Here is a 24252-nt window from a genome sequence, read left to right as displayed (position 1 = left end):
TTGGTGGGTTCTTGGATGGGGGCTGGTCACCAGAAAGACCAAGCCATGACTAGAATCTTGGGACTTTCAGCCCTATCTCTCATTCCCCCCAGACTATAAATGGCATTAATTATCAATCATGCCTATTTGATGAAGCCTCCATAAAAAAAATCTCAATCAGTATGAGTTATAGAGAGCTTATGGGTTGGTGAGCACATTCATATGCCAGGGCAATGGCACACCCCAACTCTACAGGGACAGAAGTTCCTGTGCTTTGGACCCTTTGGTACCGCACTCTGTGTACCTCTTCATCTGGTTGTTCATCTGTATCCTTTATCATATGTTTTATTATATAATAAACTGGTGAATGTAAAACAAACAAAATGTGCAATATTCCATGAACACAAAGTTCATCTCCTCAGCAGAACTAAAAGACTTCAACAGGTCTGTCCTTCACAGGTTTATTATGACACTCTGTGCAGCTATAAATGCTTTAGTTGTAGACATCATCTGGATAAAGGCATCTCCTGATGGGTGGCCTTGATAATTCAATACCATGTGAATGACATGAGTTTGAGTATCTGTAGAAAACTCCCCCAAGAGTGTCCAAGATGTCCTCAATTGAGGCTGCATAGGAAATATCTCAAAGGTGTAAATGGTCTTTAACATTTATAGGAGTACAAACTGCTGAAGTAGTACTGGAATAATGGTTAGAAGAGGAATGAGAGGGACTGAGAATTGATTCACCACCTGCTGAACTTCATCTGCTATATTCCTGAAGAGTTCAATGTATCTTTTACCCAGAAAATCCTTATGCTTCCTCAATGTGTTCTGTCCTCATTTCTCATGAGCAAAGAAGACAAAAGTGTTTCCTGTTGGCCTATACTGTCCAGGGAAGTAACAAAAAAAAGATGTCTTCCTTCCCCTCAATGATGAAAGGCCATTACTTCATCAGTTATGAGAACTCAGATGCAGATGATGACTTGTTTTTCCTTAAAGAGAAACTGGGCTACTTCTTTGGATGTACCACAAGCAAATTTAAGAAAATCATCACCTGCTGCTTTGTAAACCACAATATAATGGGTCTCCATGTGATGTTTGAGCCTCTGCAGTGCTAGGTTTCTATGCTCCTCACTTATAATTCCAACCAGGGCTTCTCTATTCCTATCACCCTGGGCATTCAGACAAAGTACTGTACTTCCAACAGCAATGTCAGGTCATTAGAAGAATCCCACAATATCTTGATCTGGACTGCCATGGTAAACCTTAAGTTCTGACTACAGTGTTATCATCAGTAAGTTCCATCTTGCTGCAAGAGCCACTTTCAAATTTGGAACTTACTATCTCTGGATCTGAAAACCTGTGATTATAGGGCTCTGAAATCATTGCTAAAATTATATTCCCCACATCTAACTTGAGAGATTCCATACTGAGAGACTGAACTATTCTCAAAATTTAAATACTGTGTCATTGCTGCAACATCTAGTTTATCCATATCGTATGAACCAGGCTAACACTTCTTGAATTCTCTTCAAAGATAGGAAAAGAAGAAAAAATATTCAGGCAATAATACATTCTTCTTGAAAGCCATCGGGTATAGCCTCATGATTTGCCTGACATGAGGTGGCCTATCAATACAGAGACAAAAGGAGGTTCCTACCTCAATGTTTAGTTCATTGCTAAATGACTGGTTAAACTATCTCAGAGTTGGGTCCACTTGCTGCTGGGAGGATAGGTTTTTGGCATGGATCTTTACAATTCTCCATCAGTTCCAACTGATCCAGTCTAACTAGTACTTTGTGTTAATTACTTTGTGTATTTGTTTTTGACTAAATCCACAACTTTCCATAACAGTAGGATCACCTCCTTCTCTTTGGAGCCCAGCTTGACCCCTGTAAATGGTAGTGATCCCCAAAAAAGCATTATCAAGTAATCCAGAGACTCTGTCATGACTATAGGTAGGGAGAGAATTGGCTCTGAGGTAGTGAAGTGGGATGGAAGTAAGGAGAAAATCTGTGCTAAAACTTCTTCTGTGAGAAAGAGAGTGTCCCCCACCCTCCACTCTGAGCTACTCCTGGTGCAAACATCAGTAGCTAACCACCCAAGTCCACAGCAGACTGATACTTCACACCCTGGGCAGGAAGCATGCAGCTGCTAGGCTCCAAGGGCCATGGAAGAGTTCTTAGGGTAAATGGTACAGTTGCTGGAGCCACCAGTCTCAGTGGGCTTTCTCAGGCTCAAGAGGCCCTGCTGCTACTGCTACATCTTCCCCTAAGGCCTTGGCGATGCCATCTTCTTCATCATCAATAGTTTCACAGTGCTGGTCAAAGGCAGCTCTAACCCCAATGAGTTTCTGGAAGCTGATGAGGCACCTCATCAGGTAGGAGATATCCTCGTGACTCATCTGAGCCTCTGTGACCTCAATAGTCCCCTAAAACAAAAGCTAGACTAGTATGATGAGGTGTTCATGGGTGAGGGCTCTAGGGAAGGCAGGCTGTTCCCCAGTTGCATTCCACTTGCCCTCCTCCTGGAAGGCCTAGTCCCCCTGCAAAACCCGGGATTCTTGCAGAGCATGTGGTGACCCCTCAGGTCCTAGCAGAGCCTCAGGAGGCTGAGAGCAAAGAAAAGAGTGGGCTCCCTGAGCAGCTTGAGAAAGAGCCCAATGATGGCACCTTCCAGGCCTTCCCAGGAGCATCCCGAAATGCTCTGAAAGACCCACCATAGCCAAGGCCCCTCACGGGACTGAGAAGGCAGGCAGGTAGGTCCCCCAGGAGGTCAATCTGGGGCAGAATTTATAGGAATTTATAGAACCATCCCTGGAAGTAAACAGGGCAGCCGCCGCTGCAGTTGGTGTCAGGAAGGCGGATGGGATCCCCAGGCAGCCCTCAAGCCTAGCAGAGCACACAGCACATCCCGCACAAGTGTCCCAGAGAAAGCTCCCAGTAGCTCCCACCGGGGTTCCAGCTTCCAGTGTGGAAGGACCAGCGGGGCAATTTCCCAGTCCTGCCCCCAACAAAAGTGGTGGCCACGCCCAGCCTGCAGAGCAGCCTGCAGCTTGGGCAGAGGCCCTCGGGTCAGACAGCAATAATTTGGAGGAGAAAAAGCTGGAGCTGCTTTTGGTCCCCAGTGGCCGTGCCCTCTCTTCTCTCGCCCCCCTGGAGCCTACCAGGCTGAGCCCACTGCAGCACCCGGTCGCCGCGGGCCTCTCACCCACGGTGACCCCACCCCCGCCGCGGGAGGAGGTGGGCTCTGGGCTCCGCAGGCAGGTGGAGTCCCCTTCTGCTCCTTTGAGCATGCGCCGCACTGACCGCACCGCCGCGCTGCGGAGCTGAGGCCTGCGCACCTGGCCGCGTGCGCCGCGCTCTACTGCCTTGCGCCCCTGCGAGCAGAGAGCTGGAGCACCGCAAGGCTGTATCCCCGGTACCGGCACCTCTGTCCCCGGCAGCTCCAATGGCATGGGCGGCCAGGTGCTCCAGGGGCGAGTCCCAATCCTCCGTCCCCATCACGACGTGGACTCTGACTAGGGTAAGAAGGACTTTGGGGTTCCTCATCGATCCTCACTGCCAGAACCCTTCAGGTTTCTCTCACTGTTGCCGACCCCGCCCAGCATCTGGATGGTGGACCCTGATATGCTTTTCACCCTCCCGGCAGCAGGCCCGGCTGATAGGGGGCCTAAGGAATAAGAAGTCCCTGACGCGCCCCAATGCTGGTACTGCTTCCCCCAAAGCCACTCTGGAACTGCCAATACCAGGGGGGTGGCCGTTGAAGGCCAGATCAGTCGGCAACTCAGCGCCCAGAGCGAAGCCAGTGACAGGGGGCCCCTATTCAAAGTCCTTGGGGGGGGGCACTTGAAGCCCATCCGGGTCAGCCTGCAGCCGACTCCCTCCCTTTTCCCTTGCCCTTCCCTTGGTCTACCTTAACCTGGCCTACCTGCACCACTTGGGGCACCATCCACCTGGTGAATGACGCCTTTTTTCGTGGGTGCACATACCTTGCTATGTCATCAGCGATGGAGACCAGCGCTAGGAAGAGGGTGAGTGGGCGGTCCTGGAAGGCTACTGTCCCGCTAATGAAAGCGGGGCCGTGACCTCCAGATGACCCCGATACTCAGATTGTGTGGCGATGTACAATAGGAAGCCACACATGGTATGCACCAGGTGCAGGGCATCATGGTACTGGGGGCAATAGCCCAACGTTCACACAGGTAAATGGCTTCCTCACCTGCAAGGTGGAGTGTAGCTTAGATTCTGACACCCACACCTTCATCCCCCCTGCCACTGTTCTGGCATTCACTTGTGTCAGAAATAAACAAGGTACTCCATTCAAGCCCTACCCCCAGCCCCAACACACACCTCCACCCTGTGACAACAGATCCTGTGAATCCCTACATGGCAAGAGGGACTTTGGAGGTGTAATTAGGGCTAAGGTTCTTGATATAGGGAGATTATCCTGTATTGTTAAAATGGGTTCAATATAATCAAAATGGGAGAAACACTCCGGGTGTTGTCAGTCAGACAGAAAAAAGTCTATTACTGGCTTTGAAGGATTCTCCCTACAGCTTCTAGGAAGGAGTGCAGCCCTGCCAACACCTTGATTTCAGCTCAGTGAGATCCATGCCATACTTCTGACATATAGAACTGGAAGATTATAAATTTTGGTTGTGTAAAATCACTAAATTTATAGTAACTTATTACACAAGCAAGAGATATAATTTAGCCATGGTCATGCAGGTCTGGAACACAATTGAATTTGATTTCTAATGCCTTGGATGTACTTGAGAAACTGAACTATACTTTATGTAGGAAAGTAAAAGTGTATGACTAACATTGCACTGAAAAGGAAAAGACATACATAGACTTTTTGGCTTTTCTTTCTTTCTTTCTTTGTTGTTGTTGTTCTTTTACTAGAGCATCTGAATATTTCAGATAAATCTAAAAGAAGTTAGATATGGGGCCTGGCTTAAACACAAAATTAGGACAATATGTCTTTTCTCAGAATCATCATTTTGGAATGAATAGGAACCTATGAAGCCATAGGTAAGCAATGCAATGGTGAGTATTCTGGAATGTCTATATCCTGTGACATGGCAGCAAATTTGTAGTAGATGGAGTCATAGTAAACAGATTCCTGGATTTGTGGTGTTTCTCTAATTTGTACTCCATTCCATTTCTACAGCTGGTTAACTAGATAGTATATACAATGAACCCTCTGATAGCTATATAATATTCTTAGTAGAAATTATGGAAATCATTTTATACTATAATTAGTATATTTCCATCCTCCTTCAAACTAGAACCTTAAAATTCTTAGTGATCATCCTGCCCCCAAATACAGGAGTGGGCCTTAACTGGTTTATATCAACTACTACATCCCAGATATACTATGGTGGTTGGTTTGTATATGGTTATATGATCCAATCTGGGTCTTTGAGAAGTGGGGCAGCTTTTTTAGAAGGCATCTGTTTTGCTTTGGGTATAACTGCCTTTACTACCTAGTTCTATAACCCTCTGAAATGATGACGTTAAAAAATATATATCCATCATTCAAGATAAGAAATAGCATATCTATAACTTAATTTTGGAGTCAGAAAATCCTAGGTTCTGTACTGAGTGCTATAGATTAGCATATTGATTAGTACACAGGTATTATAACAAACTGAGCAAAACATTTGTGTATGTGTATGTGCGTGTGTTCTAAATAGTGACAGATGCATTGGTAAAACTTAGCTGTAAGTAGGCATAGTCACTGAAGGGGATATTTGCCTTCAAACAGAATGAGAACAGAATGGATTATGTCTTAGCAGGCCAAGAATCCCTCTGTGGTAACTAGAAAATAAAAGAGTAAACTGCAAATAAATAAACAAATGAATGAATAACTGTGTTTTTAAATATATTATAGACCAATTGTAGCAACAAGGACCAGATGCATTAAAATTCCAGAGAAAAAGGCCTTTGAAAATGATTTAATGATTGCCAGCCAGGAACTTGCCAGATCTTGGCACAGGTTGTGTTTCTCTTGGCCCTAGCAGACAAATTTTATAGGGATAAAAAGAAACAGCAGAAATTTTGACCATCTTATGGTGCTGGCATCACAGACTGGAAACTGGATGTTCCAGTTATACGTTTCTCTAGAAAAAAATCACTTCAAAATTTAGGCTTAAGCTTTGACTTAAAACAATGATAATCTTTATTTTATCATAGTATTTATGGGACAAGAATTCCAGGAAATATCAGCTGGGTTATTTTGGCCTAGAGTCTCTCAAGTGGTTGTATTCAGATGTGACTGGAGCTGGAACAGTAGGAGGATGGAATAGTTGAGGGCTAGATGGTTCTTTATGTCTCTGTTTCTCTCTCCCTCTCTGTTCATGTGGTCCCAGAGCTTGTCTATGTAATCCCTGTGGAATAGTGTGGAATTCATCAGTTTGGTGGCCTCAGGACAGTTGAATTGTTAACTTTGCCTTTGAAAGCTGTAAGAGGGAAGGAATCTAGCAAGAAAGGCAGAAGCTGAATCACATTTTATGAGCAAGAGCTCATGTTGTGTTGCTTCCATCATACTTTTTTTTTAAGATTTTATTTTATTTATTCATGAGAGGCACAGAGAAAGAGAGAGACAGAGAGAGAGAGAGAGAGAGAGAGAGAGAGAGAGAGATTGGGAGGGAGAGACACAGGCAGAGGGAGAAGCAGGCTCCATGCAGGGAGCCCCACGTGGGTCTCAATCCCAGGTCTCCAGGATCACGCTCCAGGCTGAAGGCGGCGCTAAACCGCTGAGCCACCAGGGCTGCCCTCCATCATACTTTTGAAACAAAATCCTTCCCAGTTTTAAGGAGAGAGAACATAGATTCCACCCCTCAATGGAAAGAATATCAAAGTCACATTGCATAAAGAACAGGTAGCATGAGAGTTATTGTTGTGGTCATCTATGGTAAGTACAATCTACCACACTATATTATGCACCTGAACCAGACACAAGATGACTTTTCAATATGAGGCATTTTCTGAATTCTGGGTCAGTGGACTAGGCCAGAAAAGTGCAGTGAATTCTCCCATAGTCTCACAGAGCTCAGATCTAGCTAGAATGAAGGGGCCTACAACAAAGCCAAGGTTGATCTCCCCTTAACTCATTAAACAAATTGGTAATTTGCTTGGAATGGGGTGAAAAATTCAGCTCAAAATTTCTGGAGGCTAGAACTCTCAGGGTTGAGGAAAAGGAACCTTAGGCTTAATTAAAATTTTGAAAGGAGCCTGTGTTAGTCCATTCAAGCTACTATGACAAAATACCACAGACTAGGTGGATTATAAACGTCAAACATTTGGGCAGCCTGGGTGACTCAGTGGTTGAGCACCGCCTTCTGCCCAGGGTGTGATCCGGAAGCCCCATGTGGGACTCTATCCTGGAGAAACCGGGGATCAAGTCCCACATCGGGCTCCCTGCATGGAGCCTGCTTCTCCCTCTGACTGTGTTTCTGCCTCTCTCTGTGTCTCTCATGAATGAATAAATAAAATCACTAAAAACAAACAAACAAAAAACCATTTTTTTTTTTCTCATAGTTCTGGAGTCTGGAAATCTAGGATGAACATACCAGCATAGTCCGGTTCTGGTGAAAACCCTCTTCCAGCTTTCAGACTGCTGGCTTCTGTATCTTCATACAGTGGAAAAGGGCAGCTAACTCTATGTGAGCTCTTTTCTAAGTGCTCTAATTTTGTTCATGCAGGGTCTACCCTCATGACCTAATCACCTTCCAACTGCCCCACTTCCTAATACCATTACCGTGGGCATTAGATTTTTAACATATGAATGTGAGGGAGTCACAAACATTCAGACCATCGCAGAACTCATCTGTGGAACTGAGGTGAAGCAGAAGTACCCTGGGTCTAACTATATCTATAAGGCATCCCCAATGCAGCTCAATTCCCTATTTTGTTGAGATGATTGGCTCTTCACTTTATCTGCCCCAAAGAAGAAAATATGCTCATGGAAGATATTATTGTAACCTCTACTAGTTCTGCACAATTGTTGTCATTGCTTTTACACCTAAATATGTAGTTGGAGTCAGTGTGTTAAATGCTTCTATTTTCTTCTTCTCATAACTACCAGGAAGTATTCCTCCCCCACTCTCATCCCACCCCGAAAAAAAGCCATGTATAGAGAAGTGCTGGGAACTTCAGGATCCCACCATGCTTACTAATAATCCTTTTAAGTATGAGTCTTCATGACTGATGATATTGAAAATTGGAACCTCTGCAATGTGAAGCAGCCTTCTCCTTGGGGATTTGTACTCGTTATCTCTCTGAAATGGCTACCATGCCCATTTATTTTCAAAAGCAGCTATCTACTTATTATTAAACTATTGTATAAACTGAGTACATGAACTATGAAGGTCTTATGACTCCCAAATCAAAATTCCTATCAAGGTGTACATCAACTCAGACTCAATAATTAACAAAGAAGATAGGGCCCAGAAATCTAGCTAGTCAAATGGAAAAGTTATATTCAAGAACACAGCTGACTTGGCCTGGCCCCAGTGGCTCTTTAGTTTTATATGAAAAGGTAGCAACTACCTCATTAGGGAAAACTCCATTTTTTCCTCCTTTGACTGAAGCAAAGCTACTGACTCAATGGGGTCCTCAATTCATAGAGTTTCCCCAAAATACCTGACTAGGTTTACTGATAGTTTGGCTGAGGTGAAACCTGGTGGCATCCACTAGGACATGGCAGCTGTTCCATCTCAGTATCAGCTGTGCAGAACTGAAAATGACATGGTCTTTCTGTTTAGTGGGATGGACCCAAAGCTGTTGTCATTTATCTGGTCAATACTCCTCTTGATTAAACTTGTTATATTTTCACTGACTCTTGAGCTATTGCCATGAGGTTGGGTTCTTGTTTTGTCTTCCAATTTCAAAACTACAGACTGAAAAATTAGATACCACTCTTGGGGAATATACATGGTGGAAACAAATCATAGCTACTAATTAGACTCTATGGATCATTCACATAAGATACACACAGTAAGGACCCTTTATCTGAAGAAAACAAATGAAGTCAATCTCTGATTAAGATATTTCAATATCCAGATTATCAGTGCTACTGCCTGTATTTGTAATTATACCAGATGTGGCCCTGGGCACAAAGTAAATCTATGTTCTGATGCAGAGGCCAGAACCGTGTGCCAGATTTTGTGACTCTTGACAAAAGTTAGTCCATTTGTTGCATAATAGTTTGATGCAGATTATGGCCCCTGCTTACTCTTGACATACTGACTATACCAGAACTTTGGCCTCTCTGCCAAGACTATTTAGTGGGATGGCCAAAAAAAAAAAAAAAAGGCACTTTTTCAAGTTATGGTGCTGCTATTCCAGCATGATCAGCTGATTTTAGCCATATAATTATGGCTCTTAGAACTAAACTGTGTTATGTTTTCAGCTTTCTGGACAATTTCCCATATGGTAACAATGCACCTTTTTCTCACAAAGCCAGTCAACAACGGTTGGTAATTAATGTTTTGATAGACTTTCCACACACCCTAATATTCATAAGCATTCGATATAATTTGGTATTTAAATATCTTCCTCAAAAATCCATTAGATAATTTATAATTCTATCTCCATTCCCCTCCTCCATCCACGCACCTTAGTATGGCAGCTAAATGATGGCAACAATTCTGTTTCAGCTACCTGTATTCTCTTGATGGGTTGATGTGATAATAGATCATAAGGAGTATGAACACTTACTTATATACTATGATTGCCAAGTTCCCCTTATACTGGTCCACAAAGTAAGGGACAAATAGATGTCTGTACATTTTATAACAATTCCATTTTTCCTTAGACACTCACGTTTTCAGTTGTAAGAGCTGGTTTTTATTAAGTGCTGATTGAAAATAGGTAAAACTATGGCTACTGGAATGGGACATATAGATTTGGCAGCAGTAGAAGAACAGCAGATCTGGTATCTGGGAAGGGAACACCTCTTGAAGATTTAGAAGAATGAGGGAGAATTAGTGATCTTTATCTTTTAGTCATCCCTGGAATTGTACCCAGTAAGGAAAATACCCTAGTGCAACTCTCCCAAACAAATATTAGATCCTTAAATGTAACTAACTATTGGGTCTGCCATCTACAAACAGATGGCTCTGACCAGAATTGATCACTGTTTCCTTTAACCATTGGAAACAACAAGAGATGGCCTCGGATCCTGTACATCATATGTGAAATATCTGTCAACATCTCTAGTTGTATTCCTCACCCTTATTCCTACCATCAGCCCTGCAACATTCTTTAAAGAGAAGTGCCATGTTGCTGGTAATGAGGATAAACAGGACAGGTTGAAATGAAAGTTCTCAGGTAGTTATTCCATGAACAAGGACTAGACTCAGTCATTTTGTGTGAAATGGGAGCTGTGAGGTTTACCAGCTGACTGGAGAGATACATTGGAGGCATGATCGACTGCACTGGTTGATATTAATTTCCCTTGGGGGACCCCAAAAATTGTCAGTGTTTTCTTCCCAATGGAATAATGTGCACTTTTGTTACTGTGTTTTCTAATATTTTTTTAAATTTATTTATGATAGTCACAGAGAGAGAGAGAGGGGGGCAGAGACATAGGCAGAGGGAGAAGCAGGCTCCATGCACTGGGAGCCCAATGTGGGATTCGATCCCGGGTCTCCAGGATCGCGCCCTGGGCCAAAGGCAGGCACCGAACCGCTGCGCCACCCAGGGATCCCTGTTACTGTATTTTCTATGTGGAACCAAGTATTAACTTACTATCTTCCCCAAAACATAATGCACCTTTGAGGTGGTCATAAGAGACTTCCATGTGTTTAAGAAAACACCATGCATTCCTGAGATGATTGTGGAGATCTCTCTGAAATGAAATGAAATGAAATGAAATGAAATGAAATGAAATGAAATGAAATGAAATGAAATGAAATGAAGCTACTCTTGGTTTCTCAGGGAGAGCCTTGGAAGAATGTGTGTGTCTGTGTGTGTGTATGTGTGTGTGTGTATGTGTGTGTGTGTAAACAACAATCTCTCCTTCCTACATCCTCCAAAATAAAATTATTAAAAATAGTTAATTGGAGTTCAAAATGCTTTTCTAATAGAGACAATGATATTAAAATTAATAGCAAAATGCAAGACATGTATCTTGATTTAACTGTGTCCATGACTAATATCTGGCAACTCATCTTTGGCATTCAGAGCTTGGGCATAAAATGTAAGAAGACATGAGAAAATTCTGGAATCAAATATATAATTTATTGCAATTTTTATTAAAAATACATCAGATTGACAAATAATGCCAATGGGCTACACACTGGTTTCATAAATAAAGTCTATGGGCACCCTCCAAACTATATGCATGCATGCATGTAGTTCTCATCTCTTGGCAACCAAGCTCTCTGAATTTCAGCTTCTTATATTCTTCTAATATTCCTACCAGACACAACTATTTAGGTGAAGGTTCCTGAGTAACAAACTTTTTGAAGATATGCACACCTATCTTAATATCTTGTTCTTTGGATTTGGTAGTATATCAAAAGTACACATTTTAAGGCATTGCCAAAGAGAGATGGATGCCTATCAGGCACATGCAGTTGGGTGGGAGTACTTGTTTGGATTTAAATATATAGGGAAGTCAGCCCTTCCTTTGAATCTATACCTGGTTTAACATTCTAAATTAATTTTTCATTTTTTAAACATTTCCTGGCTGCTACTTCAGAACTCACATATTTTCTAAAAACTGGAGGTCTGTTTGAGTCATTGCTGTGTTTTCACATTTCTCATGACAAAGGCAATAGCAACATCTTTGTTTTTTTTTTTTTTTTTTGGCAATAAGATATTTATTTATTTATTTATTTATTTATTTATTTATTTATTTAATTTTTATTGGTGTTCAATTTACCAACATACAGAAAAACACCCAGTGCTCATCCCGTCAAGTGTCCACCTCAGTGCCCGTCACCCATTCCCCTCCAACACCCGCCCTCCTCCCCTTCCACCACCCCTAGTTCATTTCCCCGAGTTAGGAGTCTTTATGTTTTGTCTCCCTTCCTGATATTTCCCAACATTTCTTTTCCCTTCCTTTATATTCCTTTCACTATTATTTATATTCCCCAAATGAATGAGAACATACACTGTTTGTCCTTCTCCGATTGACTTATTTCACTCAGCATAATACCCTCTAGTTCCATCCACGTTGAAGCAAATGGTGGGTATTTGTCGTTTCTAATTGCTGAGTAATAGCAACATCTTTGACATGAAGAGTGAGGAAGACGGCATGTTATAAATCGTGGTTGGAGATGACTATTTGTAATTTAGGAATTTATTTAGGTAAGGCATATGTACAATACCTATTCCTACTGTGATCCAATGGAGCTGAAGGAGTGTGAATTATTGGATGGAAATCTACTTTGGTGTTACTTATGTAGACAATCTGGTGATTGCAGGTTTGCTATATAGCATTGCCATTATGAAACTAACGTTTCCTCCATGGATAATGGCACAGGCAGAAAATCTCATGAAATGCTGCTTGGTAAACAAAAATGAGAGGCCTAATATTTTTCTACTACTAAAGATTTGTTGCCTTCGATACTAAAAGAGTTACTGCATTAATATTAGTGAAATAATATCCTTATGAGCCCTTGTTTCTAAAACTGTGAGAGGCCCACACATTCTTATTCAGATTATTGCATTTATATTGGATTGTAAAATAACCATCCTGGAGACAAGTGGTAAAACAATTTTTAAAGTGCAGAGACTTATATTGCATGTCAAGTGATCATTTTCAGGGAGTAAAAATCAAATTCTCTCTGCTATGCAGCAGGATGATATTTTATGATAATAGAAGACACTTGAAAACAAGTCAGTGTAGCTTTAAAAATTGGTTCTCTACTTCTTAACATCACCTTTGGAAATGACTCATCAATGGCTGCTGCCAACATCCTTTCCCCACTTATCTCATTTTCCCTTTATCATTTTTTTTTTAATTTTGGCAGTTTATATGCTTGTAAGAACTAGAGATGTTGCAGTTCTTAGACGCTGACATATTTAGAGCACCAACTAGACTATTGCACATCTTAGAATTGTGTCATTTTGCCTACGCTAATACAGTAGCCAAAATAATAATTCTCCATCCATCTTTGTAGCCTAGAAACCATAGATTGAACAAAAAAAAAAAGTTTCTAATTCTACAAAACAGTTATTCATGAAGAGAGAGAGGAGCCTCATTTGGGGAAGTAGAAGTTCTACATGTTCCCTGAAACTAGAAACTTGTACCAGACTAAATAAGACAATATTAAACAAGTATTTGTTGTTAGAAAATACAAAAGGAGAGAGATACCATATATTGCATTCAAACTATAAGATAAGATGAGGTACTGCCTGGGAAATGTATCCAAGTCTACCTGAGTTACTGTGGTAGTAGTTCACAGAAAAGTACATGTGTGTCTAATTCTAAAGAGAAAGAAGAAGAGTGAGAAACCATGATGTAGCCTCGTGAAGCAACACCGGACAGCCAGATTGGAACCAGCAGCATTAACCTCATTTAAGGAGCTGGAGTTGATGTGGCTATGACTCAATCTATCATGTCTCCTGCCCCCCTAGGAACAATGTTTTCCCCTATTATCAGAATGCCCCTTAAACTTATACTAGAGCTCTGGTGTGTGTGTGTTTATGGAGATGGATATGAACTCATATGGGCAGGGAAGAGGCCAGGAGTCTCTCCTAGCTCAGTTGTTTACAATGAAGAGGTTATCACAAGGCTGTCAGTACTAGTGAGAATTCTGTCCTGTCCTATGGAAGAAAAGGTTAAGGCAAGAGTAGTGAGACATGTGATTCTGACTCCATATAAGAAAAAAACCTCAGACGACAAAGTATCCCAAGTATTCATCCAATGAGTAATTAATTATTGAGGATCTACCATGATGCAGGATTTTTTTTTTCTAGCTCTTAGGGATTTGACAAAGAGCAACGAAAACAATCAAGCAAAAATTCATGCCTGATGAGAACTTACATTATCATGTAGGAAAAACCATGTTTAGGAGATCTTTCATAGGTACAATTATTTGCATTGGAAACAAATTGCTTGAACTTTCTTTTAGAGTAGAAGATATATTGCAGATATATCCAAGTATTGTGAACTGAGGGAGATAGGGAAAGAAAATAATAGATTTTGCTGAAAATTGTCTATTTGATTCTCCTTAAGACCTCTTCAATATTAAATGAAGTAAAAGATTCATGAAATGTTTCTGTATGCATAGGCTCATTGTCATGAAAACAATGACCAGACTAAGCTTTGGATCTGGGTTTCACACACTCACACACACACACACACACACACACACACACAAATGCATACAAAATCTGAGACAACCTGTGGACACTGGAGTACACATGAACAAAACAAAAGAGGAAACACTCTATCTGTCCACATAGTAGTTATCAGTGCAGTGCCTTTCTGCACTTGATCTTAGCCAAAAGGCCCAGAAGCAATTACAGTGCCTTTCTGATGAGTTGTGCTGACTCAGCAATAAATCACCCTGTGGCCAGATTAAATGAACTCTCCTTCAGCCATCCTACCTGGAGACCCTGTGCCCCTATTCCACCATGTTCTTTGTTTAGTAATTCCTCAGATTAAAGTATTAAGAACAAAGTGTTGTTGTTTTTTTTTTTTTTCTCTCACTGAGGTTAGACATTTAGGAACTTTTGATTTAAATCTCTACCACTTTTCAATTTGTGAAAATTGTATTCTCAAACACTGAGTTTTCCATATGTTCCAGACTGTTTTTCCTTATACAAATGATAGAATCTTTAAAGTAGTTTCTATTGACTAAACAGCACAGATAAGAATTTAATCTTCTGATAGAGGTGTGTATGTGTGTGTGTGTGTGTGTGTGTGTATGAAACAAGGCAAAGTTTTTAGTTTTATACATAAGTTCATAGACCTTCAAAATAATTTAAAATGATTTTCTCACTTTGTAATTTTTTTATTTTACTGTTTTATTTTATTTTAGTTATTGTCCCTGTCAAGAGACTTGAATATGTCTTTATTTTTTTAAAAAGATTGTATTTATTTGAGAGAGAGGGAACACACAGGAGCAGAGGGAGGGGTGGAGGGAGAGAGAGAGAAGCAGACTCCCCTCCCCTCTGAGCAGGGAGCTCTTGGGTGGGGGGTGGGGCTCCTGTAGGAGGGGCTAGATCCCAGGACCTGAGCTGAAGACAGATACTTACCTGACCGAGACACCCAGGTGCCCCTGTGTCTTTATTTTAAATGAAAATTATCTGACTTGATTTGGAGAATTCATATTCTGAAACCCTACAACTGGGTCTATCAGCAGCCCCTCTTCCCCCAAGTAATTCTGATTTAGACAGTTTAAGTAACACATTTTATACTTAAATCAGAATGATTCACTTAAAGTCATATATGTTATAGTGACCTTTCTGCCAATTATGCAATAGTAGGTTCCCAAACTACTGAAATTGATAATCTTTCTGAAGACATTAAAAAGTGACTATTAAGCCAACATTTTCTTACAAAATTTTGTAAATTAAAAATCACAAATAAGCAAATCTGAAGTGTTTTTACTTTTTAGCATAAGTTTTTAAACAACAGTAACAAAATGAAATAATTTTGCTAGCAAAGCTATAAATGTTCTTTGGTGCTCCTCCATATGAAAGTTTAAAATCAGAAAACTTCAGTAGAACTGGATTTATATCTTCTTAATAAATTTAAAGCAAATGCTATAACTGACTCTAAATAGTGCAGGGCTAATAAGCATATGTTTAGTGAAGGAAATATTTGACTTGTAGAGGTGGAAATAAATCTCAAATTTAATCTTATTCTTCTGGAAAATACAATGTGGTTAGACTATATGTCAAAAATGTTTAAATCATCACATAAAAATGGTAAATTACATGGAGAAAAAAGACATTATGCTGGTAGTCCTGAGATAAACCACCGTTTACTTTTTTTTTTTTTTTACATTTATTATCTGTGTCAGTAGTTCTATAAATGATTTAGAAAAAAAATAAAATAAAATTATTTAGAAAGATTTCTTCTGTTGCTGATTATGAGTATTAGAAAGATCTCTTTAGCCCAAAATATAAACTCTACTTCCTCTCTTGGAGAAACGTCAAAGCTTAGATTTTATAATCTCAGGGTTAGAAAGGTCATTAGAGGATATTTGATCTAAAGTTCCTTTAAATGTTTAAATCCTCTTTCAGAAAAAAAAATAAATAAATAAATAAAATAAAATAAATCCTCTTTCAGTATCTTTGCAGAAATATTGCCCAATCTCATGGATCCCAACCATAGCAGTTACTCCCTTGATAAGTAACTCAAATTTACTGAAGGAAACTAGTTTATCTTTTATTTTGCTAAATATTATTTCTTTAGGTTAATATTTACTATTATTGTGCCAAAATCTGTTTCTCTTCCAGTCTTTTCCTTGCAGTCTGGCATTATCCTTTGGAAAATACAGATAACACCTTTTCTCTCTTCCTCTTGAAATGAGATAAAAGATTTTTGAAAAGAGAAATGATTGTCTACCTCTTCTCTCCAATTTCTCATTTCACGTCTGTTTCTCTTTAGTTTTTGTAATATTTTATAAGATGGGTCCAGCTTCTCTGAATAGCTGTCAAATTGTCTATATCCTTGCTGAGACTCCACTTCTTTAATTCTAGCATCATCACTTGTTAAGACACAGTCAATTATAAATAATGATATCATTTTTCAGTAATATCTTACTATGAATTAGTCAATCATCCTTTCAAATATTACAATTACTAGAAGTGGATTTCAATACAAAAAAGGTTTCTAGAGAATTTACCAATGAACTGTGAAAAGGATCTTAAATAGATTCTGGTTCTATGTTTCAGGGCCACCACATTGCAAAGCTCTAGGGGACACTAATTTAATTGAACTAAGGGACAAGAGTAAGTGAAAGATTAAAAACATCAGAGAAAGTAAGTAAAGCAAAAAATAAAAACTGGTTCTTTAAAAAAATTGAGAAAATTGATAAACTTGTAGCAAGACTTAAAACAGTATACTTTTACATTTATAGAAGCAATGGGCTTCTAAAATATTTTGCATTGCACTAATCAAATTCAGGTCTAGGACTGCAACTGACTCAGAACAAGAACATATACACCTTCTTGGATTCTAAAGAAGAGCATTAGGTAAGTCTTCTAAAATATCTCTAAGGCAGAATCACCCAAAATAATTTCTGCTATTTAAATTATATGCTATCCACATTTGAAGTTGAATATAGTAAAATTTGTAGAAACTTATACTTGTTTCTGGAAGACATAAATGCAATCTATGACCCCAAATATCAAACTACAAAATAAATTCAAAGGCACATGTGCTGAAATGTTAAAAAAATTCAGGACAATATTTTTTGGGGAGATATTTATGTGGTTAGCTTATCATTTATCCACAATATCACATACACTTCAGTCTTTTAGAAGGAATTCTTACTATATGCATGTTCTATTTAAATTTTACAATATTCAAATCCCTTCACTATGACAATTACTCTAAGCAAATCATTTTGAAACAGTAAATTATTTGTCCTAGACCTTCCTTCAGTATTTAATTCAATAGAAAGTTAAATTTTATTTTGTAATCTTAATGCACCTAATTCAACTAAATTTCGTAAATATCATTCTCTAGTAGAGTGTGTGTGTATCTATGTGTATTGTACATAATCTAAAACAGCTAGACAAAACTATAAGAAAAAATATTGCTGCAAAAGTTCAGATTTTGAAACATTTAGAGTTGAGGAAAAGTGGCATTTGATTCTTCTGGGTAAATAAAAGTTATAGGCAACTACAAACCAAGTATAATATAATCATACAAGGTAAAGAGGACTGCGTTCTGAAATCTGAACAAGTTGCCCTCTAGCCACAAAGCTTCACTTTTTTTGAGCTGAAAAGGAAGAACAGCTTTTCAAGTTCTACAATTAGGAGACTCCAGTTGAAATGCTACATGGTCACATATCCTGGAGCTCTATTTTTCTCCTTCAGTTAACACACTATGAGAAAATAGCTGACAGATTTTCGAAGCCAAACTTGTAGTGTGTTATTTGTGCTTTCTCTCGTCTATGAATTGTATCATTTTCTGTTTCATATTTTTTCTGTACATGTTCTGCTGACTGATTTATAATTTATAGAAGTGGCACATATCTCTACTAGTGTTTCATGCCATGCTGCATTGTCTGTTTTCTATAAGAAAAAATGCTATAGGGTGTATCTGCTATTCCTATAATATTTTTGAAACTAGAGTTATAGTTGTATATTCTTTAATCCACATTTAATAATAGCTTGTTACAGTGAAAAATGGCTGTTTCTGCACTTTTTTGGACTTGAAGTTGTAATATGACTTTTGTACTGCTTTGTGTAACCGAAAATGAAAACCTACTAGCTTTAATTGAAAGTGAAAATCAGACGCATCCTTAATATGATTAATGATTTCTGCATCACAGGTTAAAAATAAAAAGAAAGTCATGAAGATGATTCTGCTTTGGTCTTTGCATAGGTAATTATTTATCAGCTTACATATCTATTTACTTTCCTGACTATTGGAGTCATTATAGAATATCCACTTAATATTAAGACCCTAATAATAATAAGACATGTATAACATTAGGCTTGGGACAAGGATCATGATTTGTGTTTTATAGTTAAAATATTTTCTCTAGTTTCTTTCTACATTTTGTAAATAAAATAGCAGTGTGAAAAAAAATTAGCAACTTTCTGTTAAATGTTTTTGAACATCAGATCACCGAAGATAAGTTTTAGAAACATGATCTCAGTATAGGAAGAGGGAACTGGAGCTAGGGATATATATATATATATATATATATATATATATATATATATATATATAAAATTCTGCATTTGCTCTCATTAATTAATGTTTTCAATTCAATGCTGATTAGGTAAGAGTACTCTGGTCCCACTTTAAGACTCTTGCCTGATCAGTACATCCATCAATATTCCAAAATGTGTCTGAGACCAATCTGAAAGAGTTAATAGCTTGTTGAACGCTAGGTAAATAAACAGCACGTAAATCTTGGAAGACTTGAATATTTGGCACACAGTACAGAACTTGATGTTTATGTCTCAGAAGTTCCTTTTTATCCTACGAGACCCCAGGATGTATATGAATTAGTGAAAGGGTATAGCCTTTCCCATGATACAGAGTTGTGTTGAGGAATTTGCCAAAATGGACTACATTTCCAACCTTTGCATGTAGATGGGGCCATTTGACTAAAATTTGGCCAATAGCAATTGAGAAGAAAATACATGCACATGATGATCACCTTTAGTTTTGGGCTCATAGACATCTCCCCAACTACCTTCTGTTTTCTCCCATCAAATACCTCCCTCCATCTATTTTGATCTTGAACTTCAGCCTCCAACTGTGAGGAATACATTTCTGTTGCCTGTAAGCCACCCACTTTACTGTACTTTGTTATAACAGTCTAAATAGGCTACGACAGTGAGTAAATGTTTTACAAAGATGTGCAAACAGGTACTTACCAGCCCTGGATTTTCAGGTACTTCTATCACTCCGGGAGCACATCCTCTCAAGTTATTTTGAATTAAATTTTATAGCTACTTTCTAGTACAAACTGAGGCCCTCCTTTGCTCTAATTGACTATTCCCCTTATCACAAAGCCTGTTTACTTTTCTTAGGTCATTTCATTTACCTCTACTATAGCAGCACTTTCATTGGAGTTTATTTATAAAGCCAGATCCATGCAACTACATTTTTCAGGTGTATGTGTTCAGTATGATTAGTTTCCTATTGAAGACCTGCTCCCTCGACCCTATGGGACAAACCTGATGTTTTATGGTGGATTATTATTCCACTAAACTTTGAGGGAGAGTAAATCCTTAGGAATAGAATTCTCTAGTTCTTCTATTCAGGGTAACTCCCTACCAAAACCAAAATGTGACTCTCCAACTACAGTTATATGTAGTTTAATTTATTAAAATGGTAAAAGTTGTAGAAGGAAAAGTTTGATTATCATGAGTCTATTCTGGATTTATCAGTTTCTTGTCCCTATTCTAACAAATTACAAACTCAGTGGCTTAAAACAATGAAAATGAGTTACATTGCAGTTCTGGAGGCCCCATGTTTTAAAATGAATGTTTCAGAAGGACTACATTCCTTCTGCAGATTAGAAGAGAATCTATTTTTTGCTTTTTCTAGCTTTCAGAGGTCACCTGCATTCCTTGTTTCAGTGGTACCCCTCCAGCAAAAGCATCACTCTGATCTGTGCTTTACCATATCTCCATCTCTGACTCTATTCATCTGGTTCCCTTTTATAAAGAGCCTTGTGATTACATTTGGGTCCACCTGGATAATCTAGGATAATCTTTCCATATCAAGATCCTTATCTTAATCTCATCTGTAGAGTACCTTTTGCCAAATAAGGTGACATTTACAGGTTTTGTGGATTAGGATATAGACATCTTTGGAAGCTGCTATAGTCTGAATGTTTGTATCTCTCCAAAATCCAGACACTGAAATCCTAATGCCCATGATGAAGGAGGTAGCCTTTGGTAGGTACTTTAGTCATGAGGATGGAGGCCTCAAGAATGGGATTAGCATCTTTATAAAAGAGGCTCCAGATAGCTTACTTATCCTTTCTACTATGTGAAGACAGAGTGAGAAAAGTAGGCAGTCTGCAACCTGGAAGAAAACCCATCCATGCTGGCACACTGATCTTGGGTATTCAGCCTCCAGAACTGTGAGAAGTTTTTGTTGTAATAAGGTGCTAGTCTGTGCTATTTTGTTAGAGCAACATGAGTAGATGGAGGATGAGGCCATTATTCTGTCTACAATGCTAGGGAGTACTGATTTTGTAATATCTATTAGTCATTAGGACAGACATGTTGAAAGGCAGTTGGTAAAAACAAATAAAAACTGGGATTCATTAGTGAGGTAGAGATTGGAGTTATTAATATGAAAAGTAAAGGTATATAAATGATATTTAAAGTTATAGTGTTAAGATCTGATTATCTGATAGACATTGGAAAGTGGACTGGTTAAGAATATTTTTACTTACCCAGTTGGTCCTTGGGTTCAAATCCCAGCTCTGGCATTTGTTACGTATATAATTTTTTTTTTTTATGATTCACTTTCTGTATCTAAAAAAGGAAATTAAAAATATCACCTACCTTGCAGTGATCTAATTTGAATGAAAACAAAATATAAGTGCTAAATAGGAGTTTTTATTATAAGGAAAAATTACAGCTAAATTTGGGATTTCCAAAATTTAGTTGGAAGACAGTAGAGCATGTAGAATCTTTGTAGAGCAAAGAAGAATGAAGTAAGAGAGAAATTAGAACAGTGGTATCTTGGCAGAGTAGAGAGGAAAACGTTTCAACACTGAAAGAAGGGAAATGGTGTCAAATGTTGTTTTGAGAGTTCATCTTTCTTTGCTACATGGAGTTCCTTTTATAGGAAAGGTTTCAATAGAAAGCTGGAACCAAAAACCGATTGAAGCAAGGCTATAGGGAAAATAGGAGGAGGAAAAATGGAGACACAATATAGAACACTTTAATAAGGAATTTTGCTTAAAGTAAAGAAATAGAGAAGTTGCTATAGGAGATAGAGATAAATTAAGTTTGCTATTAAATACAGGATGCATTAATGAATGCTTGTATGCTCTAGAGATAGTCTGGTAACAGTCATATTACTTTACTAGTAATAAACTGATGATGTAGGAAGGAAGGTCCAAGAGAAAGTACAAAGCCCATGAGAAGGTAAGTGAATCTAGTGTTTGAGTAGAAGCACTGGCCATAAAAACACAGATATGTGGATTTCATTGTCACTGGAGGGAAGACAAAGTATGGGTTTCTAGATTCATGTAGTTTTGTAGAAACAGTAGTGACAGTGTGTAGAAGCTCTTGTCTTACAGCTTGCTTTCTTTCTTTCTTTCTTTCTTTCTTTCTTTCTTTCTTTCTTCTTTCTTTCTTTCTTTCTTCTTTCTTTCACTTTTAATTTTTATTTAAATTCAATTAATTAACATATAATGGATTATTGGTTTTAAAGGTAGAGGTCATTGATTCATTAGTCTTATATGATACCCAGTGCTCATTACATCTTGTGCCCTCCTTAATGCCCATCACCCAGTTATCCCAACCACCAACCTCTCTCCCCTCCAGCAACCCTCAGTTTGTTTCCTGTGATTAAGAATCTGTTATGATTTGTCTTCCTCTCTGATTTCATCTTGTTTTATTTTTTCCTCTCTCTCCTCCTGTGATCCTCTGTTTTGTTTCTTAAATTCCACATATGAGTGATATATGATAATTGTCTTTCTCTAATTGACTTATTTCACTTAGCATAATATCCTCTAGTTCCATTCACGTTGTTGCAAATGGCAAGATTTCTTTCTTTCTTTTTTTTTTTTTTTTTTGGATGGCTGAGTAATATTGCATTGTATATATTACCATATCTTCTTTATCCATTCATCTGTCGATGGACATCTAGGCTCTTTCCATAGTTTGGCTATTGGGGACGTTGCCACTATAAACATTGGAGTGCAGGTGCCCCTTTGGATCACTATGTTTGTATCTTTGGGGTAAATACCCAGTAGTGCAATTGCTAGGTAATAGGGTAGCTCTATTTTCAACTTTTTGAGGAACCTTCATACTGTTTTCCAGAGTGGCTACACCAGCTAGCATTCCCACCAAGAGTATAAGATGGTTCCCCTCTCTCTCCATCCTTGCCAACTATCTGTTGTTTTCTGATTTAATTTTAGCCATTCTGACTGGTGTGAGGTGGCATCTCATTGTGGTTTTGATTTGTATTTCCCTGATACCAAGGGATGTTAAGCACTTTTTCATGTCTCTGTTGACCATTTATCTTATAGCTTTTATTTCAAAATTTTGCAAGAAAAGAGGGAAACATATGAAACGTTTTTTTAGAGAACTAGAAAGTAACTTATCTATGGATATATAATCCAATAATGAAACATAGCTGAAAATTTGAGGTCATCATCATAAATGTAAAGCTAAGCTAATTAGCAATGTTGACTATTTTTATCAGACAAATTCAGTTTCACAGTTCAGGTATAAAGTAGCCAGAAAATGGATGTTTGCCATGATTGGGATATTTAATGTAATAAAAGTAAAAATGGAAAAAGAAGAGAAGAGGATTAAGAATGGTTGCAAGAGAGCAATTATAATGATGTGCACTAGACTATGAGATGAGTAAAGAAGGAAGTGATATGAGGTGAACAATGGGTGGTAAAAAAAGGTGGTAAGATCAAGGGTTTATATATTATTTGTGTTGAAAATTTGTTGAATAGACATTCTAGTCTTCAGTCTCTAAGAATATTAGTAGAACTCTCACTTGACTTACTACCTCACTGTTCCCTGTTCCTGCTGGCCTTCTGATCACTGTGATGCTATTGACAATATCAGAGAGTCATCTCTATGTGTGATTTTGTGTAAAACTTACACATTGATGCTTCTCTAGATTTAGATCTTATGGTTATTTCATTGCTCCACAAACTTCCTCAAACACTAAACAAAAACCTGTTTAACAGACATGTTGCTGATATTCATATACATACATAAGTATGTATCTATGCGTTCTTCTCTCGATCCATTTTGCTGTATTAAAATCTGGCATTTTATTCTTTTATTTTTAAACATTTTATTTGTTTATTTTAGAGAGGGCATGAGAGTAAAGAGGAGAAGAGGGGGAGGGAGAGGCAGAGGAAGAAAGAATCTGAAGCAGACTCCACTCCAAGTATGGAGCCCCACATGGGACTTTGCTTGATCTTACAACAGAGAGATCAGACCTGAGCTGAAACCAAAAATTGGATACTTAATTTAAGGAGCTACCCAGGCACCCCTGATATTTTATTATTGGTCACATCTCCCTATATGTTTGTCCTCTCTTCTTATTACCATATCATCTGTTCTACCCTCCTTAAGGAAACATCTATTTTTTTAATTTTTTATTTTTCTTCCAACTTTCTACCACCTAACATACAAATTTTACTATATTATTTTCTCCAATGTCATAGAACAAGATGGCTTTTCTTCTATTCAAGGGAAATCTTATTCCCTGTCCCTAAGAACTGCTTCCATCAGTCACTTTATCTCCTCTCTTCTCTACATGAACTTAGCTGTTCCATCAATAAATATGACAAAGTTTTTCTCATTTCCTTCTATGTAACGATTCCTTTACTCTTTCCTTACTGTTTTTAGTGAAGTTTCATGAAAGATATATATATTTTTTATTACGACTTTA

At 38.4% G+C, this 24252-nt stretch overlaps 1 pseudogene; it reads right to left on the bottom strand.

Moving 5' to 3' along the window:
* Nucleotides 1–327: 327 nt before the first annotated feature.
* On the bottom strand, nt 328–1929 carry LOC112913849 (epithelial splicing regulatory protein 1 pseudogene; annotated as a pseudogene).
* Nucleotides 1930–24252: the final 22323 nt, after the last annotated feature.

This window comes from Vulpes vulpes, chromosome 1 (genome assembly GCF_048418805.1).
Source record: "Vulpes vulpes isolate BD-2025 chromosome 1, VulVul3, whole genome shotgun sequence".
NCBI classification, from domain to species: Eukaryota; Metazoa; Chordata; class Mammalia; order Carnivora; family Canidae; genus Vulpes; species Vulpes vulpes.
Note: the sequence above shows the minus strand (reverse complement) of the source record. Positions and strands in the feature narration are given on the sequence as shown.